Source organism: Pinus tabuliformis, chromosome 6 (assembly GCF_031772625.1).
Source record: "Pinus tabuliformis cultivar Carrire ecotype Pingquan chromosome 6, CPIR1, whole genome shotgun sequence".
Classification (NCBI taxonomy): domain Eukaryota; kingdom Viridiplantae; phylum Streptophyta; class Pinopsida; order Pinales; family Pinaceae; genus Pinus; species Pinus tabuliformis.
The window spans coordinates 1162110376-1162128979 of NC_142292.1; positions in this window are offsets into that span (position 1 = coordinate 1162110376).

The window sequence follows — 18604 nt, forward strand, 5'->3', positions numbered from 1 at the left end:
AAGCACTTGCATTTCATATAATAAAACATATATTCAACATGCAGACCAAGGAACACATGAAATAACTCATTAACACAAGCTATTGAGAAAAATAAACCAGTTTGTATTAATAACGAAACAAAGAAACTCTTACAACCTGGCCTTGGTGTTGTGCAAGTTCCTCCCAGGGTCCATCAAGGGTTTTCCTCTACTTTGACAAAGCTCACCCTCTCCCAAGTAGAATCAAGTGAAGACAATCTCTCCTCACAAAGGCTCTAATGGAAGACCTAAATCCTGCAGCATTTACCCAAAGAAAATGTATAGCTCCAACCTCTTCTCCTTCTGGCTCAATGCCTTTATTTATAGTGCTGTAAAGAGGTTATTCAGGTCCACTATCAATGGGATCATCCCCCTCTTTGGGTGGGATAGCTCCCTTATTGATGGGATAAGTTCCCCCTTAATAGAGATACATGAACCAACTGGAGGCGCATCCATTTCATCAAACCGACCTCTAGAATGTTCTAGAAGTAACCACAAGTAACTTTTTCAAGATAAAACTCGCGCATTTTGCCTTTTACAGAGGGACGCACCTGTCCCTTAACATACAGAGCGTCCATGGACGCAGATTTTGTGAACATGGTCAGCGTCCCCGCAGGTAAGGCTAGAGAGAACCTGCGACCCCAGAGATAAACATAGTTTTTACAAGACTTTCTCTCTTCTTTGAGTTTGAGATGGATAACAGAGGCATGAGACTTGCCTAAGAGGGTAGCATGACTGTTGATTTGAGCCATACTAACTGTAAGTAGTCAAGGTGACATTTTTTAGTGTAACAGATTGCCCCCTAAAGTGCGAAGCCTGGAATAGAGTAGGGTTTTGTAATTCTAGGAAGGGTGAAGCGCTTTATCATTTCAAGGATTGTCTTGTGGATGGCCTGGTTGGAACCTGCAATTTTCAACACAAAATACATGGATAAGATTATATCATCACTGAGGTAGGCATTCCCATACTCAGATTCAAAACTTTAACTAATGGACTAACTATTCTGATACAGGAATGATCTTGCAGTACATCATTTTTATAGACTTTTGTAGATACAGTATGGACGCAGCCATCTGTTTATGATTAGTCTACATAGATAATGAATACAAAACTCCTCGCAGCCTGGATGGTAGAAACTAGATCCAGGGTCTTCACTTCTACTTCCCGAATTGGTACGATTCTAGCCATGTGATTAAATGATTCGATGTCGAACATGGTAGAAACCACTTGATTACCAGTCAATGATGTAAACTGTTAACAAGCATGAGAGAAACCACCAGTAATGTCAATGGTTCTCAAAGTACCAAGCACAACCCGTGAAATGTGAATAGATGTTTTGATGTCGAACACTTCACGGAATCCTTTGATCGAAAGTCAATGATGTAAACTGACGTCAAAGGCGAGAAACCTGCCATTGATGCATGCAGACTTCAAGGTACTGTCGATTCCTAAGTCATCTTTCTAGATAATGTGTCGATGTCGATAGAAAGCGACCCGTTGCAGGCAAGCCCACAACACGAAATCATTGTTCAAGTTGAAGAAATGTTGCTGTAAGGACTGACTCAGGGATGGTCAAATGGATGACAAGTATTTTGCAGATGAAAGTTTTTTGTTTGCAGACCTCTTGAACACATAACGACACAACAGATGGCTTGGTGACGAATAACTCAAAGTTAAAACCCGGTTAAAGACTTTCAAAGTGATTTGGTCAACTGTGAGGTAAAAGATTTCCCAACCCAGGTGAATGAAAAGTGTCGTGTTCAAGAGTGGTAATAAAGTTTCTTCTGAGACAAAAGGTGACAAACAGGTTCATTCTTCTCTCTTTTCCCCCACCATTTCTGGCAAGTACCTCTTTATTTTTAACAAGCTTGAGGAGGATAACATATGCTTGATTATAAGCTCATCCTTCGGACGAGTCCAACCTAGTTTAAATTCGAACCCTAGGAAGGAGTGGTTCGTTCCTGTTTGTAATTGAACAGGTCCTCTACTGTAAAAGTTTAACGAGTCCAGTATAGGAGAAACTCGGCGTTTTTCATTTTTAGAGAGTCTGAAAAAACTAAAGGAGACTCCACGTTGAACTTTTTCGTATATTTGTGTCCCTCAAGCCCGAAAAAGTATAAAATAATACCTGGGGGAACCGCTTGATCTTGCGACCAAGGAGTACTTTCATAATAGTGTCGTTAACCTGAAAAGTAAAAAGCGATCAAGGACACGTCGTTTTATTTCCTTATCGAGTTCGAAACGACAAAAACCCGGCAATCTTTTCCTGATTTTGCGGTCAGAAAAGAGCTAAAAGGGGACCGTCTTTTAATTCCGTTTTAACGAGTGAAAAAGAAACACTCGGCAATCTTTTCATGTTTTAGGAGTCAGAAAAGGGCTTAAAAGATGACTCTGATATTTTTGTTTGTGAAAAATTACAATTTCCCTCGAAATCCCTTTGTCCTGCACAAAAGCAACACATTACTCATACCTGTTTAAAATAGGCAAAAATACATTCAAAAACATCTTTTCATGGTAAAAAATGAACTAATTCATCCAAAAAACCTATAAAAAGACCTTTTACCATATCATTTTTACCGTTTCACTGTTGAGGTTGAAAAAGGAGCTTTTGACAAGAAACTTCCCGTGGTCGCTGCGGAAAATCTGACCGTCGGAATCGAACGCCGTCTCATCCAGGTATTTTACACATCCTACTCTGCATTTCTATCCATTTAGAATCAATTTTTAGGTTTTAGTTTCATTTTTTGGGGGGGTTTTGGTTTTGGAATGCGCCTCTCGGCGGACGCAGGTGCCCTTCGGGTGACCTGCGTCCCCCGACTTTTTCTCATACGGGAAAACGGTCGGAAGACGCAGCCCGCCTTCAGGCCAGCTGCGTCCGGGCGCCCTGTGCTACAAAGCCGGGGTGCGTCCTCCGAGAAACGCGCATTTCAAAACCCCAACTCTCTCAAAAAACCACCAAAAATTCCCAAATTAATTTCTAATTGCTATTTTTGATATGCAGGGCATTAATCATGTTAGACTGGAGAGAAAGAGAGCATGTAGAGGAAGATGAAGCTGCAATAAATCATCAACCTTCCCTGGATGCCCTAAGAGCATGCGGATTATACAAATATTGGACCATACCGGGCATGAGGGGCCAGGTAAGATTCTTGGAATGGCTGGTTGAGCGATGGAACGTACAAGAACAATGCTTTTACATAGGAGGGCACCAGCTCGAGATAGAGCCCTCGGATGTATACTTTCTCACTGGCTTGCCAAACAGAGGTGAGCAACTCAGTCTTGCGGGGACTAGGCCGGGTGGCCAATCCCTTGATAGTCTCCGCGAGGATTGGTGCACACATGGGGCTCACCATTCAAAAGGCATAGAGATAAAACACATCACTCTACCGGAACTCAAAGTCATAGCGTTCACGGTTACCAGAATTTGCGGCGCGGCCGCTTTACACATTGCTTCCGGATCCCAAATGCGGATGGCAATTGACTGTTACCAAGGCACCATTTTCAACTGGTGTGAAGCTGTGTCGGCTCATATGAAGAGCCAACTGACCAAGGCAAAGAACGGACGACTAAAGACTTTTGGATATGGGCCTATAGTCGTGAGCTTTGCCTTGGAGAGAATTCCAATGCTGATCCCTCAGCAACTCACTGTTGATATCTTGGGTCCTCAGCAGCCAAAGCTGATACGATGGGTTGCGGTGATGGCCCGGCATCCTGACGAGGGCGCGACAGTAGTTCGATTCTCAGATAGTTATTTTGACTGGTTAGAGGGCCAGCTTTTTGTGATACAGGACTTTCCGTATGCCGGAATGGATTTCAGAGGTGATCCGGACATGGTTCTTCCACAGGGAGAACAATGGGACGACAGAGGTACTTTTTATTTTCACAAGTTTTCTGGTTATGTATTTTTTGTATTTTTTATATATATCGTCTCAAAATTAATAGTAAATCTTTCAAAATGCAGATGTTGGTCCACAGCGTCCAGCCAACCTCCGGCCTTATGATAGACTACATCCAGCTGCACCGGTACCGGCCCCACAGGATGCGACAGCAGAAGTACTAGCTGAGTTGGAGCATGATCTAGAGCGTCTCACGGCAGATATACCTGAGACTACTATGGACGACATTCCTATCAGGCTTCAGCGCTTCGTAGTCGCGGTCCCTGGACCGTTTAGGAGATTTTTGCGTAAGGTAGCCCGCGCAGTGGTGTCGTACAGAGAGCACCACCAGTGATTGACTAGTCACTTTTGTAGTCACATGTGACATTTTTGACTTTTTGTACTATCATTTTGCCGATCATAAGGTGTTTTAAACCTATGATCGAAGACGATGTATATATTTTTCGACACACTTCTATCTATATATATCACTATTACCGGCTTATCTTGTTTAACATATGTGATGAAATGTTTTTAAATTTACTTGCATGATTATCGTAAATGTCTGTCCAACATTCGAGAAGCAATTGCATCTGCTAATGTATTCAAAGACCTTGGAATATGTTGATATTCAATGTAATCAAATTCACGTTCCAAGAGACGCACTCTCAAAAACAACCTTAATAACACAGGATTTCTAATGGCATAAACTCTATTAAGCTGTAATACAACAAGTTCAGAATCTAACCTCACTATCAAACGTCGAATTCCAAATGAAATAGATTCGGATAATAATTCAACCACTGCGCTGTATTCTGCAATGTTATTCGTTGTTTGACCGAGGCTTACCCCATGCATAGAAACTAACTCGTCAGAGGGCGAATAGATAACCCAAGCTGCGGAAGAGATATTCCGTGTATTACGACAAGCACCATCAGCAAATCCAATGTATGTTTGGAGAGGCGTCGACATCTACAATATCAAGAGTAAAACCAAGATAAGCCAGAATAATGACGAAAAACCACACTCGCTAAGCTAAGCACACTGACTAAACTAACACACTTGCTAGCTAGAAAGGAAATCTAACCTATCTAAAAATTTCTCCATACCCATCATTTTAAGCATAATACCTCTTTAGGTAAAGTCCATTCTGGGTTTACCCAAAGAGTCCCCATCAAAATCAACTAACTCATAAGCCCCTTTTGCTAGCTTTCGCTTTACAATGTAGGGCCCATGCCACATGGGAACGAATTTTCCGGCACCTAGCTTATCGTTAGCTTGATCATATAATAGTACTAGGTCTCCTTCCGAAAAACTTCGAGGGGTTACATTTTTATCGTACTGAGCTTTCATTCGTTTCGCGTGAGTCTCGATAGCTAAAGTAGCGTCACGTCGAGTCTCATCTAATTTAGCCAAGTATAATAACCGTTTCTCCTCTTCGGAAGTAGCTGGAAGTAATTCGACAGCCATTTGAAGTGATGGGATTTCGCATTCAATAGGTAACACAGCTTCTAAGCCATAAACTAGCTGGAAAGGGGTGAAACCTGTTGAATTTTTCACTGAAGTTCGATATGCCCATAGCGCCGAAAATAACATGTTATGCCAATTCGTTCGATGGATACCAATGATCCGTCGAATCATGATGACTAGAACTTTGTTGATTGACTCAACCAAACCGTTGGCTTGCGGATAATAAGGAGTAGAGCTATCGTGGCGCAAACCAAGCTGGCTTGTAAGCTCAGTCATCATGACGTTTCGAAAATGGCTCCCATGGTCAGTAATGATTGCTTGTGGGACACCAAACCTAGTTATGATATGATTGAATACGAAAACTGCAGCTGTCTTGCCGCTTGCGTCGAATGTAGGCATCGCCTCGGCCCATTTTGTAAAATAATCAACCGCGAGGATGATATACGCATGCCCCCCGGCCGAGTGAGGGTTACAAGTAATAAAGTCAATGCCCCATTTGGCGAATGGACCAGCGGCAATTATAGGGTGGAGAGGAGCAGGTGGAGCGCGCATCTTTCGATCAAACACTTGACAGTTGTGGCATGTTCTGACAGCAAGGATACAATCTTTAAACATAGACGGCCAGAAATAGCCAGCGCGCAACACCTTCTGAGCTGTGGCATACCCAGACATATGACCGCCACATGCTCCAGAGTGACAATCATTCAAAACTCTCTCAGCCTCTTCGTGAGTTAAACAACGTCGAAAAACTAAGTCTGCCCCCCGGCGATAAAGTGTATCTCCAATAATTCTGTATTGCTGGGATCGAAACCGAATTTTTCGACGGTCTTCCTTGGAAGCTTCAGGCCGAAAGGTTTGGGTTTGGAGATAGATGATTATATCCCCATACCACGGATCTAAAGTGCTAATAAGAAACAAAGATTCGTCCGCAATGGACTCCTCTGCCACAGTCTCTGTGTCAGCACTCGGGAAATCACACATCAATTCCGCAAAAACTAAAGATTTCTTAGACTTGGACTTCTCGAACTCCAAGTCGAACTCTTGCAGGATAACAATCCATTTAGAGTACTTGCCCCCTAGCAGTTGTTTTGTCAAAATATAAATCATAGGGTTGCAATCCGAAATAACTGTAGTCTTGCGGAGAAGAATGTAGTGACGAAAACGCTGGACAGCTTGAACGGCTGCCAGGGCCAATTTCTCCACATGCGAATATTTTAACTCAGTGGGATTTAAGGTTCTACTAAGATAATATATCACATGCTCTGCTTTGAATTCATCTTCTTGAACTAACACCATTCCAATGGTGGAATGCGAAGCTGCGAGGTATAAGAAGTAGTCCTGGTTGTAGTTGGGAGGATGCAATAACGGTGCATGGGTCAACGCGTGTTTCAGTGCATCAAAAGATTGTTGGGCAATCTCGTCCCAAAAGAATTGTGCGTTCTGTTTCAACAACCGTGTAAAACCTTTAGTGACCTCGGCGTAGTTTGGGATGAATCGGCGTAAAAAGTTCGCTTTCCCTTGCAAACTTTGGAGTTGGCGCAAACTCGAAGGAGGAGGCAATTTGATGATAGCCTCGACTTTCGAGGGATCGACGCGAATGCCGGCTTTTGAAACAACAAATCCCAGCAATCGACCTGTTTCTATACAGAAAACACACTTGTGGGGATTCAACCGAATCGATAATGCCTACACCTCATAAAGATTGCTCGTAGGTGGACAAGGTGATCAGCTCGTTGTAAAGAATGAGCAGGCAAATCATCGAGATAGGGTTGCACAATGTGCTTGATGTCATGAAATGCATAAGACATCGCCCGTTGAAAAGTGGCCCCGGCATTCTTAAGTCCAAAAGGTAACTTGCAATAAGCAAATGTCCCCCATGGACAAATGAATGCCGTTTTTGGTTGGTCGGCAGGTAGAATATTGATTTGATTATAGCCTGAGAAACCATCCATGAAGGAAAACATCTCACTTCCGGCACAATCATCAATAATTTGATCGATATAAGGCGTAGGATAGTTGTCTTTTGGACAAGCTCGATTGATATCCCTATAGTCGATACAGATTCTTATTGTTCCTTGTTTTTTATTGACGGGAACAAGATACCCAATCCGTTAACGGGATTGGATAAATGAAACCTGCTTTCAACAGCTTTTCGACTTCTGCTTTAATCGCAGCCGCTTTTCGAGGGTGAATCTGACGCAACCGTTGCCGAATGGGTTTAGCATCCGGGTAGGTTTTGATTTCATGAACAACAATGGCAGGATCAATTCCCGGCATTTCCTCGTAAGACCAGGCAAACACGTCGCGGAATTCTTGGAATAGGGCCTTGTAAGTTTGGATTTCTTCTTCAGTACATGCGGCACCTATATGAATGTTCTCCTCGATTCCGGGCTTCACTGAAATATCAATGGGAATAGTACGAGAAATATTCCCTAAATTCAGCTCTGAATCAGAATGTTTCGTTGGATCCTGAGCGTCTTTGACATATTCAGCGGTAAAGATAGATGAAAAATCATTTTCAAATGCATCATCCTTAGGTAAAAACGAAGATCTGTGATGGAGATCTTCCCATGGTAGATCATCTACACTTAGGATTTCGCGAAGTTGTTCGTCAGATGACACTTCTTCGGGAAACGTTATCCGTTCTAAGGGTGAGGTGAAAAGTGACTCTTCACTGACCACATTCATTTGGTCGATTTCGGTTGAATGAAAGTCGGTAAAAGACATAAGAGCTTCATAAGCAATCTCATACGGACTCAACGGCATAACATCACCGAGTGAGTCTAGCTCAGAGTCAGAGGGAACATACCAAGGATCATCATAAATAATGTTTTCTGACGTGATCATATGAATCGTTGCAAACGAAGGGTCTGCATTGAGTGGAGGGAGAGGAAAAGTTCCCAGTAAACCGGAATCCTTAACTAAACCTACACCAATGTCCCTATAAGGGATTGTCGTTTTACCAACATGCTGGATAGTTTCTGAAGAGGTTGGGTCGGATGAAAAGTATGTCAGCTGATCAATAGTCACGATCTTACCGTTATGTGGAAACTTAATGACTCTGAAGACCGATGAAACGACCGCTGTCATAGCATATGACCAACTTCGACCCAAAAGAAGGTTGTAGTCTAGAGGGGCATCAACCACTTCCACATCCAGACTAACGGTTTTACCTTCGACCCCTATAGGCAATTCTTGTAGAATACCAAACGGACGGAACCCACGGCCATCAAAGGCCTTAAGGATGGTGGGGGATTGGTTCAACGAAGGAGAACCAAGCGATCTCCAACATTGAATCGACATAATACACGTAGAAGCTCCCTCATCAATCACAGTCCGATGAATAGGCCTGTTTTTGACTATCACTGGGATTTGGAAAGCCATTTGATGGGGAAGACGCGGTGTACTACTTTCTAGATCAAAGATCATTAGGTTCGGGTCCTGAACATCGACAGCTCCAATAGCCGACAAAAGCAATTTTCGTTGCGCTGGACATGATTGCAGCACTTCGAGTGCCGACATTGCTGAAGGTGAAACAGCTAAGTCTTCAACAATGTTGTAATTCTGGGCTGCTCTCGCATGTGGATTGAAAGCAGACCTTCGAAGTACACCCTTGGCGGGCGGCTTAATCACTAAGTCTGGGTTAGGTTTTTCGATCTGTAGTGGATCGGAACCAGGAGCTGAGGTTGATGGGTTAGAGTGAGAAGATTCTGCTTCCTTACCATCAACAGGAGCCTTACTACCATAATCTTGCGATCGAGTCGCAATCCTGACATGAGACATCATCAAAATGGGTTCTTCACTGGCATTCGAAGAAGAACCTATCATCTTATTCTCCTGCTCTGGAAATGGATTTTTTAACACAGCAGGAGTGGGAGAACCTTTGACTATTTTCACTACCTCGGCCCGATGAGGGCAGTCTCTCGTAAAATGATCTTCTTCACAAATAAGACAAGGATATCGAGGTTTGCGTTTTTCGTCATTGGTTTCCGACTTTTCTGTTTTCTCCTTTGGAGCCTTGTCTGCTTTAGCCTTCTTCTTTCCTTTCTTCTTTCCACCGTTTTTTGATTTGGCCGTAGATGACTCTACAGCGTGAATGTCGGCGGTAAGTTCAGGAGGAGAAGACTCTCCTGTCGGAGAATCAGGCAAAGTGATAATTGGAGTATTGGAGGCCTTGGAAGACTTCTTCTTACTCTTCGTAGTCACGATACCAATCATACCATCAGCGGCATGAGATCCCGAAGGAGCAGCAGCGATTTGGTTTGACTTTGGAAGATCCGGAATTTTCTCGTGTAACGTACCCGACTGAGTGTAAACTAAGTCAAGGTATTGTGCCTGAGCAATGACTTGCTCCTCAGTAACTACTCCGGCCTTAGCTACATCTTCAGTAATTCTTGGTAATAATGATTTGACAAACCATTCAGCTAAGATTTGGTCCGGGATAAAAACTTTCACTAATCTTCTTCGACGTCTCCACTCATGGATGTGATCAGAAATATACGTGGATGTCGATTGTTTTAGCGAAGTTAATAATTCTGTACCATTATCGTATCTGACTGGTAACTGAAAATGAGTTAAGAACGAGGTAGCTAACTGGCTAAAGTTGTAAAAAGAGGCCCGTGGTAACTCAATGTACCACTTGGCTGCGAGACCAATGAGTGTACGCTGGAAAAGACGTAAGCGGATGGAATCATCTGAGATGGAATTTGATGCACACCAGAGGTGGTAAGTCATCACGTGATTAGACGGATCCTCTCCAGACTTACCTTCGAACTTGGGTATATCGCTGGGCAACTTATTTGGCATTGGCGGCCAGAACTGAAGATATTGAATTGGATCGTTCGTTAGGCGCGTCAAGTCGGGTAAATCTAAAGTTGCAATAAACGGTAACTGCCGGTTAGGATCTCTAAAACTCTGAGTCACAATACCAGCCCCAGGAGGAGGATATCCAGGATAACTAGGAACAGGAGTCGCATTTGGGATATTATATCCTCCTGGAAAACCAGGATTAACCGGACCGTACTGGGGTTGCTGAGGTTGTTGATAAGTGTACCCAGGATACGGTTGATACTGGTAAACCGGTTGTTGGGCAGCTTGCCCAGGTTGATACTGTCCCTGGTACGGAGGTTGAACAAATTGAGGTTGAGTAGTAACAACCGTACTTGTACCAGGTTGGCCTGCAGGCATCTGGACTGTGGTTTGAACCGTGGGTCCAGACAACGGTACAGATGTCTGAGGCGTGGTTACAGGGACAGTAGAAACCGGAGCTGCCGATACTCCAGAAGTAAGCATGGTAGATGAAGCGGTAGTTGCTGCAGCCGTGTGAGGTGGAGTACGAGGTGCAATTGGCGGCTGAGTAACTACAGAAGTTACAGGGGTCTGAACACTTGACTGGACAGGTTGCGGTTGCTGGGGTGGACCAGGAACTGCAGGTTGTCCTGCTTGAGGTACCGACTGTATACTTGGTTGCGACATCTGTTGACCCTGTGACGGATCCCATGTTAACATTCCAGGGTATTGACTCGTAACAGGTTGAGGATACTGAGATCCATAGCCGTATTGAGGATAGGGTTGATAACTGTAAGGTGCAGTCCCATATGATTGCCCTTGAGGTGGTTGATAACCTTGACCAGGGTATTGACCCGTAGGTTGATAACCTTGAGGTAAATACGAATACTGGGGTTGACCTTGACCTTGAGGTTGGTATCCTTGAGGTTGATACCCTTGGGGTTGATACCCTTGGGGTTGCCATCCTTGAGGTTGCCATCCTTGAGGTTGATATTGATACTGAGGTTGACTTTGGGGTACATATTGAGGCTGGGGTTGATACCCTTGGGGTTGATACCCTTGAGGTTGCCCCCCAGTCACGAATGAAGTACCTTGAGGTTGCCCCCCAGGCATTAATTGGCCACCTTGAGGTTGGTTAATGGGAGTTGAACCTGACATCATATAAACGTCACCTATACTCAATGGTACATTACCACTGTTTCCAACTAATAACCCATGATCAACGGGTTGAGGAGATGCTCCCGCAAAGGTACCAGAAAGTGATTGATACCCAGTAGGAACAGAAGGACCGCCATGTAAAAATGATTTAGGACTTTGTGAAAACACAGATGACTGACCAGACATATTTACAGGAGAATGAATTCCTCTAGGTGGAACCGGAGTACGAGGTGTAGAAAAACCTACTGAGTTGTCTAAAAAATTGGTTAATGCAAGGTACCAAGATTCACTTCTAGGAGGACTGTAAAAGATGGATTCACGCTCCCTTAGATCAAGGGTAATTAGATCTTCAGAATCAGAAACGCCTATTTCTTCCTCTGGAACAAGTTCTTCTATAGCAATTAATCCAACAGGAAGATTTTCGGTGATAATTCTTTCTATTCTTGGTGAATCAGGAACACTAGGAGTTGGAGTAACAGGTTCGGAAATTTCAGGTTCTTCGCCTGTTTCACTGGCAGATGAAAAACTACCAGCAAGCTCGGAAACTGTAACTGCTTCGGGATTGTAACCTGTTTCTAAACTTTGGTAATCTGGATGGACTACCAAGGAAAACTCTCCTTCTTCAGGTGATCCTACTCTACTGCCACTAGGAGGAGTTACAAGGACCTTTAACCCTTCTAAATGACCCGGAATGTCTTCAGGAGATTCACCCCGCGATTTACGGAGTTTTCTTAACAAATCTATTCCGGTAACAATCTCAGGAGACTTGCCCCGAAGTCTACGGGACTGTCTCGGTAATTCCGCCACAATTAAAGATTTTAACTACAACACACGAAAACAAAGTAAAAATTTCAAATCAAACCACCTAAAGTCTTCTAAAGAAGCAAACAAATTTGAAGCACACGCCTAAATAATCTAGAGCGTCAAACCACACACAAACAGTAGTCTTCCGGACCAAAAGCGCTAGTTGGTGATTAGGCCCAACCTCGCAGGATTCAGTACAGAAATGGTGGGTGGAACAGTTACCCCGGCAACCTGCTTAATGAATAGACTGGACCAAGTTCCTCCACTTTAACCGTCTCGAAGTGAAGCGAACCCCCCAGAAAATCCAAGTGAGTATAACCGACGTCTGCTCCAGGTACAGTGGGACCTTCCCTCCACCGTCACCTTGGGTAGAATCCTAGATATTATGGCCACTAAGGTTACCAATCACAACAATTACACCTGGGGGAACAGTCTAAACTCCGACAACACGCAAGGGCAGAGTAGCAAGCTCCAATCCCCTTACCGGCTCCTTGACAACAATCCAAGGTTTACCGATAAGTGACGCCTGGCTCCTCGACAATGGTTAATCCGAGGTTTACCGTTTGTAATACGTACTGCCTGGCGTCGTTCCCAACGAGGGAGGAATGATCCCCTCACTGGTTCGGACACGAGCTCGTGCTTCTCCTTTAAGAGGAGCTTTCCCAGAATGTAACTGAAACAATTGGATTTGTTCTACTCAAGATAGACTATCTGTTTGGTTTTGTAGTCTTGGAGAGTTAAGTACTCACCTACTCCAAGACCCTAACCTAAGCTATGTTGGTGCTTCAGAGCCCTAGAAAAATAAAGATTACTAGATTGATTTTAATTTAAGCGTTACTTTTAAAGTTGTTTCTTAAGTCGAAAGGTGATGGAAGTGAAACCAGTGGTGTGTTGACTCGACTCGAAACCACTACAAAATGCACCTAGAATGATTTATCCACTACTTTACTTTTTCGATGAATTGCTTAACTAAAAAGTTGAGAGAATGCAATCTTTATAAAAGCAACTTCTTAATTGAAGACAATCAAAGAAACAATTCGTTTGTCTTTTCCAAGCATAAAAACATAACCTCTCTTTACATGCACGAAAAAACTCTTTTCTTCTTTCGAAAACAAAAAGCTACTTGAAACAAGACTTTTTAAGAAGATGTTTTTGTATTTTTCTTTTAATAAAACAAATAAATCTAATATAACCAAAAATCAATCTTAACAACTCTTAAAATCTATGAAAATGAACTGATAAGCAAACTAAAGGCAAATTTATTCTAAGCAATCTTAACGAGGCCAAAACTAACAATGATTATTTCTAAGGTGTTTTACTTGATCACAATCAAATCAAGGACTAGCTTATTGCAGAATCAAAAACTAGCCAAAACAAAACTCTAATCCTTTTGTTCTTTTTGTAAAATGGAAATCAATACTTTATAAACAAGCAATTCGAAATTTGACCCAAAACAACTCAAATGGCAAGTTTCTCACACAAGGAGACTTTACGACAGGCCCGACTTCTAAGAAGGTTGACTAATCCAGAGAGATCTAAGGCTGGACAACTTTCTACTATCAAAGTCACTACAAAGCCTTTCCAAAAATCAAACCCTAGGTCTAAACTTCGTTGAAAACCACTAAAACACTCAAAGCTCACAAAACTAGTTCAGGTGAAAATTCTTGACAGGGTACTAAAGGATCTGGGCAGAAAACACTAAGAAAAAACAAAATCTAAAAGCAATTTAAAGCAAAAATGGAATTTTCTTAAAGTTTACAGGAAGACGCAGGCAACCCGTTGTCACAGGCGCGGCCCCGCTCTGTGCAGACGGCAACAGCGCGTCCAAAGACGCACTGTGCAGTACTCAGAGGGTGCGTCCTTCTGGAAAAATGAAGAAAAACCAAATCTAACTAAATCTAAAGCTAAGCCACCCAAATATTAATTCTCACAGTCAAAAACCAGAAAATAAAAATGATTTTCTCAAAGCAAAGTTCATATAAAGGAAAAGACTCTCTCATTAATGGATTCCCCAGCGGAGTCGCCAATTTGTCACACGGAATTTGTCAAGGGTGCGGACACGACTGACCTTCCTAGAAGTCTAAGACGTTCTAATGACAAACAAGACAAAATGGAGTGATCTTTCTCTAAATACACCTTTTACAACATGAAAACTACAAGTGTTTAGGCTTACCTTATTCCAAAACGCTGTTGTTGAAGTCCGTTCTTGACGATCCGGATGAGCTCCTCCTTCAAGTCAATTCCTGCAACCACAAACAATCAAACAATTACCAAGCACTTGCATTTCATATAATAAAACATATATTCAACATGCAGACCAAGGAACACATGAAATAACTCATTAACACAAGCTATTGAGAAAAATAAACCAGTTTGTATTAATAACGAAACAAAGAAACTCTTACAACCTGGCCTTGGTGTTGTGCAAGTTCCTCCCAGGGTCCATCAAGGGTTTTCCTCTACTTTGACAAAGCTCACCCTCTCCCAAGTAGAATCAAGTGAAGACAATCTCTCCTCACAAAGGCTCTAATGGAAGACCTAAATCCTGCAGCATTTACCCAAAGAAAATGTATAGCTCCAACCTCTTCTCCTTCTGGCTCAATGCCTTTATTTATAGTGCTGTAAAGAGGTTATTCAGGTCCACTATCAATGGGATCATCCCCCTCTTTGGGTGGGATAGCTCCCTTATTGATGGGATAAGTTCCCCCTTAATAGAGATACATGAACCAACTGGAGGCGCATCCATTTCATCAAACCGACCTCTAGAATGTTCTAGAAGTAACCACAAGTAACTTTTTCAAGATAAAACTCGCGCATTTTGCCTTTTACAGAGGGACGCACCTGTCCCTTAACATACAGAGCGTCCATGGACGCAGATTTTGTGAACATGGTCAGCGTCCCCGCAGGTAAGGCTAGAGAGAACCTGCGACCCCAGAGATAAACATAGTTTTTACAAGACTTTCTCTCTTCTTTGAGTTTGAGATGGATAACAGAGGCATGAGACTTGCCTAAGAGGGTAGCATGACTGTTGATTTGAGCCATACTAACTGTAAGTAGTCAAGGTGACATTTTTTAGTGTAACAGATTGCCCCCTAAAGTGCGAAGCCTGGAATAGAGTAGGGTTTTGTAATTCTAGGAAGGGTGAAGCGCTTTATCATTTCAAGGATTGTCTTGTGGATGGCCTGGTTGGAACCTGCAATTTTCAACACAAAATACATGGATAAGATTATATCATCACTGAGGTAGGCATTCCCATACTCAGATTCAAAACTTTAACTAATGGACTAACTATTCTGATACAGGAATGATCTTGCAGTACATCATTTTTATAGACTTTTGTAGATACAGTATGGACGCAGCCATCTGTTTATGATTAGTCTACATAGATAATGAATACAAAACTCCTCGCAGCCTGGATGGTAGAAACTAGATCCAGGGTCTTCACTTCTACTTCCCGAATTGGTACGATTCTAGCCATGTGATTAAATGATTCGATGTCGAACATGGTAGAAACCACTTGATTACCAGTCAATGATGTAAACTGTTAACAAGAATGAGAGAAACCACCAGTAATGTCAATGGTTCTCAAAGTACCAAGCACAACCCGTGAAATGTGAATAGATGTTTTGATGTCGAACACTTCACGGAATCCTTTGATCGAAAGTCAATGATGTAAACTGACGTCAAAGGCGAGAAACCTGCCATTGATGCATGCAGACTTCAAGGTACTGTCGATTCCTAAGTCATCTTTCTAGATAATGTGTCGATGTCGATAGAAAGCGACCCGTTGCAGGCAAGCCCACAACACGAAATCATTGTTCAAGTTGAAGAAATGTTGCTGTAAGGACTGACTCAGGGATGGTCAAAATGGATGACAAGTATTTTGCAGATGAAAGTTTTTTGCTTGCAGACCTCTTGAACACATAACGACACAACAGATGGCTTGGTGACGAATAACTCAAAGTTAAAACCCGGTTAAAGACTTTCAAAGTGATTTGGTCAACTGTGAGGTAAAAGATTTCCCAACCCAGGTGAATGAAAAGTGTCGTGTTCAAGAGTGGTAATAAAGTTTCTTCTGAGACAAAAGGTGACAAACAGGTTCATTCTTCTCTCTTTTCCCCCACCATTTCTGGCAAGTACCTCTTTATTTTTAACAAGCTTGAGGAGGATAACATATGCTTGATTATAAGCTCATCCTTCGGACGAGTCCAACCTAGTTTAAATTCGAACCCTAGGAAGGAGTGGTTCGTTCCTGTTTGTAATTGAACAGGTCCTCTACTGTAAAAGTTTAACGAGTCCAGTATAGGAGAAACTCGGCGTTTTTCATTTTTAGAGAGTCTGAAAAAACTAAAGGAGACTCCACGTTGAACTTTTTCGTATATTTGTGTCCCTCAAGCCCGAAAAAGTATAAAATAATACCTGGGGGAACCGCTTGATCTTGCGACCAAGGAGTACTTTCATAATAGTGTCATTAACCTGAAAAGTAAAAAGCGATCAAGGACACGTCGTTTTATTTCCTTATCGAGTTCGAAACGACAAAAACCCGGCAATCTTTTCCTGATTTTGCGGTCAGAAAAGAGCTAAAAGGGGACCGTCTTTTAATTCTGTTTTAACGAGTGAAAAAGAAACACTCGGCGATCTTTTCATGTTTTAGGAGTCAGAAAAGGGCTTAAAAGATGACTCTGATATTTTTGTTTGTGAAAAATTACAATTTCCCTCGAAATCCCTTTGTCCTGCACAAAAGCAACACATTACTCATTCCTGTAGCTGCATGCTTAGCGCCCCCAACACAGTGTTCTACTCCGTCATCACCTCTTAGAGCACGTCCTTAATGAAATATTGAATTGTTTCGTTGATGTAAAAAGGTCACCTTCTGTAAGTGTGATTGGGTCGATGGATGTCTTCGATGCCTTAGCCTTCTTTCTGGGGACCAGTCTCTCAGGGACACGCGACTGTTTCAACTATCGCAAGGTGGTTTTTGCGTGTTCTTCGGCCAGGTCTATGTCCTCAGCCCCTTGCCCTGTGGACATATCACGGCCCGCTTTAGTCCCTTCTATTGGCGTTGTTGTTGTTTCTGTTGTTTGCTCTGCTGATGCTTCATCGGTCGGCTTCTGCTGTGCGGCTGCCTCTGCTGCGGGTTTTTCCTGGCTCCTCTTTTTGGCCAGCTGCGTGATGCGTAGCTTGGTGTCCTTCTTTCGTTGTTGAACTACGACCCTTTCCATTCTTGCCAAGTCCAGGGCGTGCTACTTCAGAGGCCATGTTTCCAACGTCGTGAAGATGGCGTTATCAGCAGCAATGAATGGGAGCTTCGTCCATGCCTTTTCCGGATCCTTTCGCGCCTGGACATAAATGTTGTGCATGTCTTCTTTAAACTCTGCAAAGCTCTGTAGAGTGGCATACACTGTGGGAGACAACCATGGTCTTCTATTGATCCACATCTGGATGCTCGCCTCCATCAGCACCCAAAAAACCTTGGTGGCGCGAATCTGCTTTGCATCCTTAGTGGCCCAGAGCGAAGCGTACTTCGCGGCCTCAGGTATGTCCTGGTCGATATCCGGGAATTGGCTATCTTCTGGTAGTTCGTCTGCTATCAAAAAGATGGATAAGAGCAACCACGCGTAGTGGAAGGTCTTACCCTGCTCTTGGGCCTCCTTGTAGTTTGTCAAAAATTCCTCACAGAGGAACTTCGCCTAGTTGAACTGGACCCCCTCCGCGCACTGTTCGGCCAGTGCAACCATAGGCACTGGTACTTCATTGGTGTGACACTTCTGCATTAATTTGCTGGCCAGGAGCTGGGTGGCTATGCGCATGCCTTTTTCCTTGATACTCACAATTGCATAGCCTCGCTTCTTCTTTTCCAGCTTGTATTTAGTTTTCATGGCTTTTACGAGAGCCAAATCACTGCTTTTGCCCGCCATCATTACGGGGTCCTTTCCCTTAAAAGGAAGTCAAGAAATCCAGTGAATAAGCTCTGCCGTGATGAGAATAGGCTCCTCCAACCATAGATACCCATCATGCACCAGGCACATCAGTTGGCTGATGACGAAAATGGTGATGGGCGTGCGATGAAAGTGGGGTATCCATCGTAGATGAAGTAACTCGGCCTTCTCCACACTGCGCAGCCATTTTTGTGGCTCCAGCGTAATTATTGGCCCCTCCAAATTTTTCTTCAACAAGCTCTCCGTCACTTGGTGCGAGAACTTCTCGCTATCTGCGAGGTCTCAATCTTCGAATTTCAAGGTAGGTACTTGACCTGGGAGCAGACCTTCAAAAGTAATTCCGTTGGGGAGGAGCCAGGTATGGAGCATGCTCTTTGTGTCCCCTAGTTCTTTGGGCACCCTAACTTTCCCTTTCCACTGAGGGACGTACGTAGGTAACTTCGCTGCGGAAGGCATTGGTGGGACATCCTCCTACACGTTGTCTTGCTCCTCTATTTGGTCAATTAGAGCCTGTAAGTCCTCCTCCTCTATGTTCGATTCAATGGTGACGAC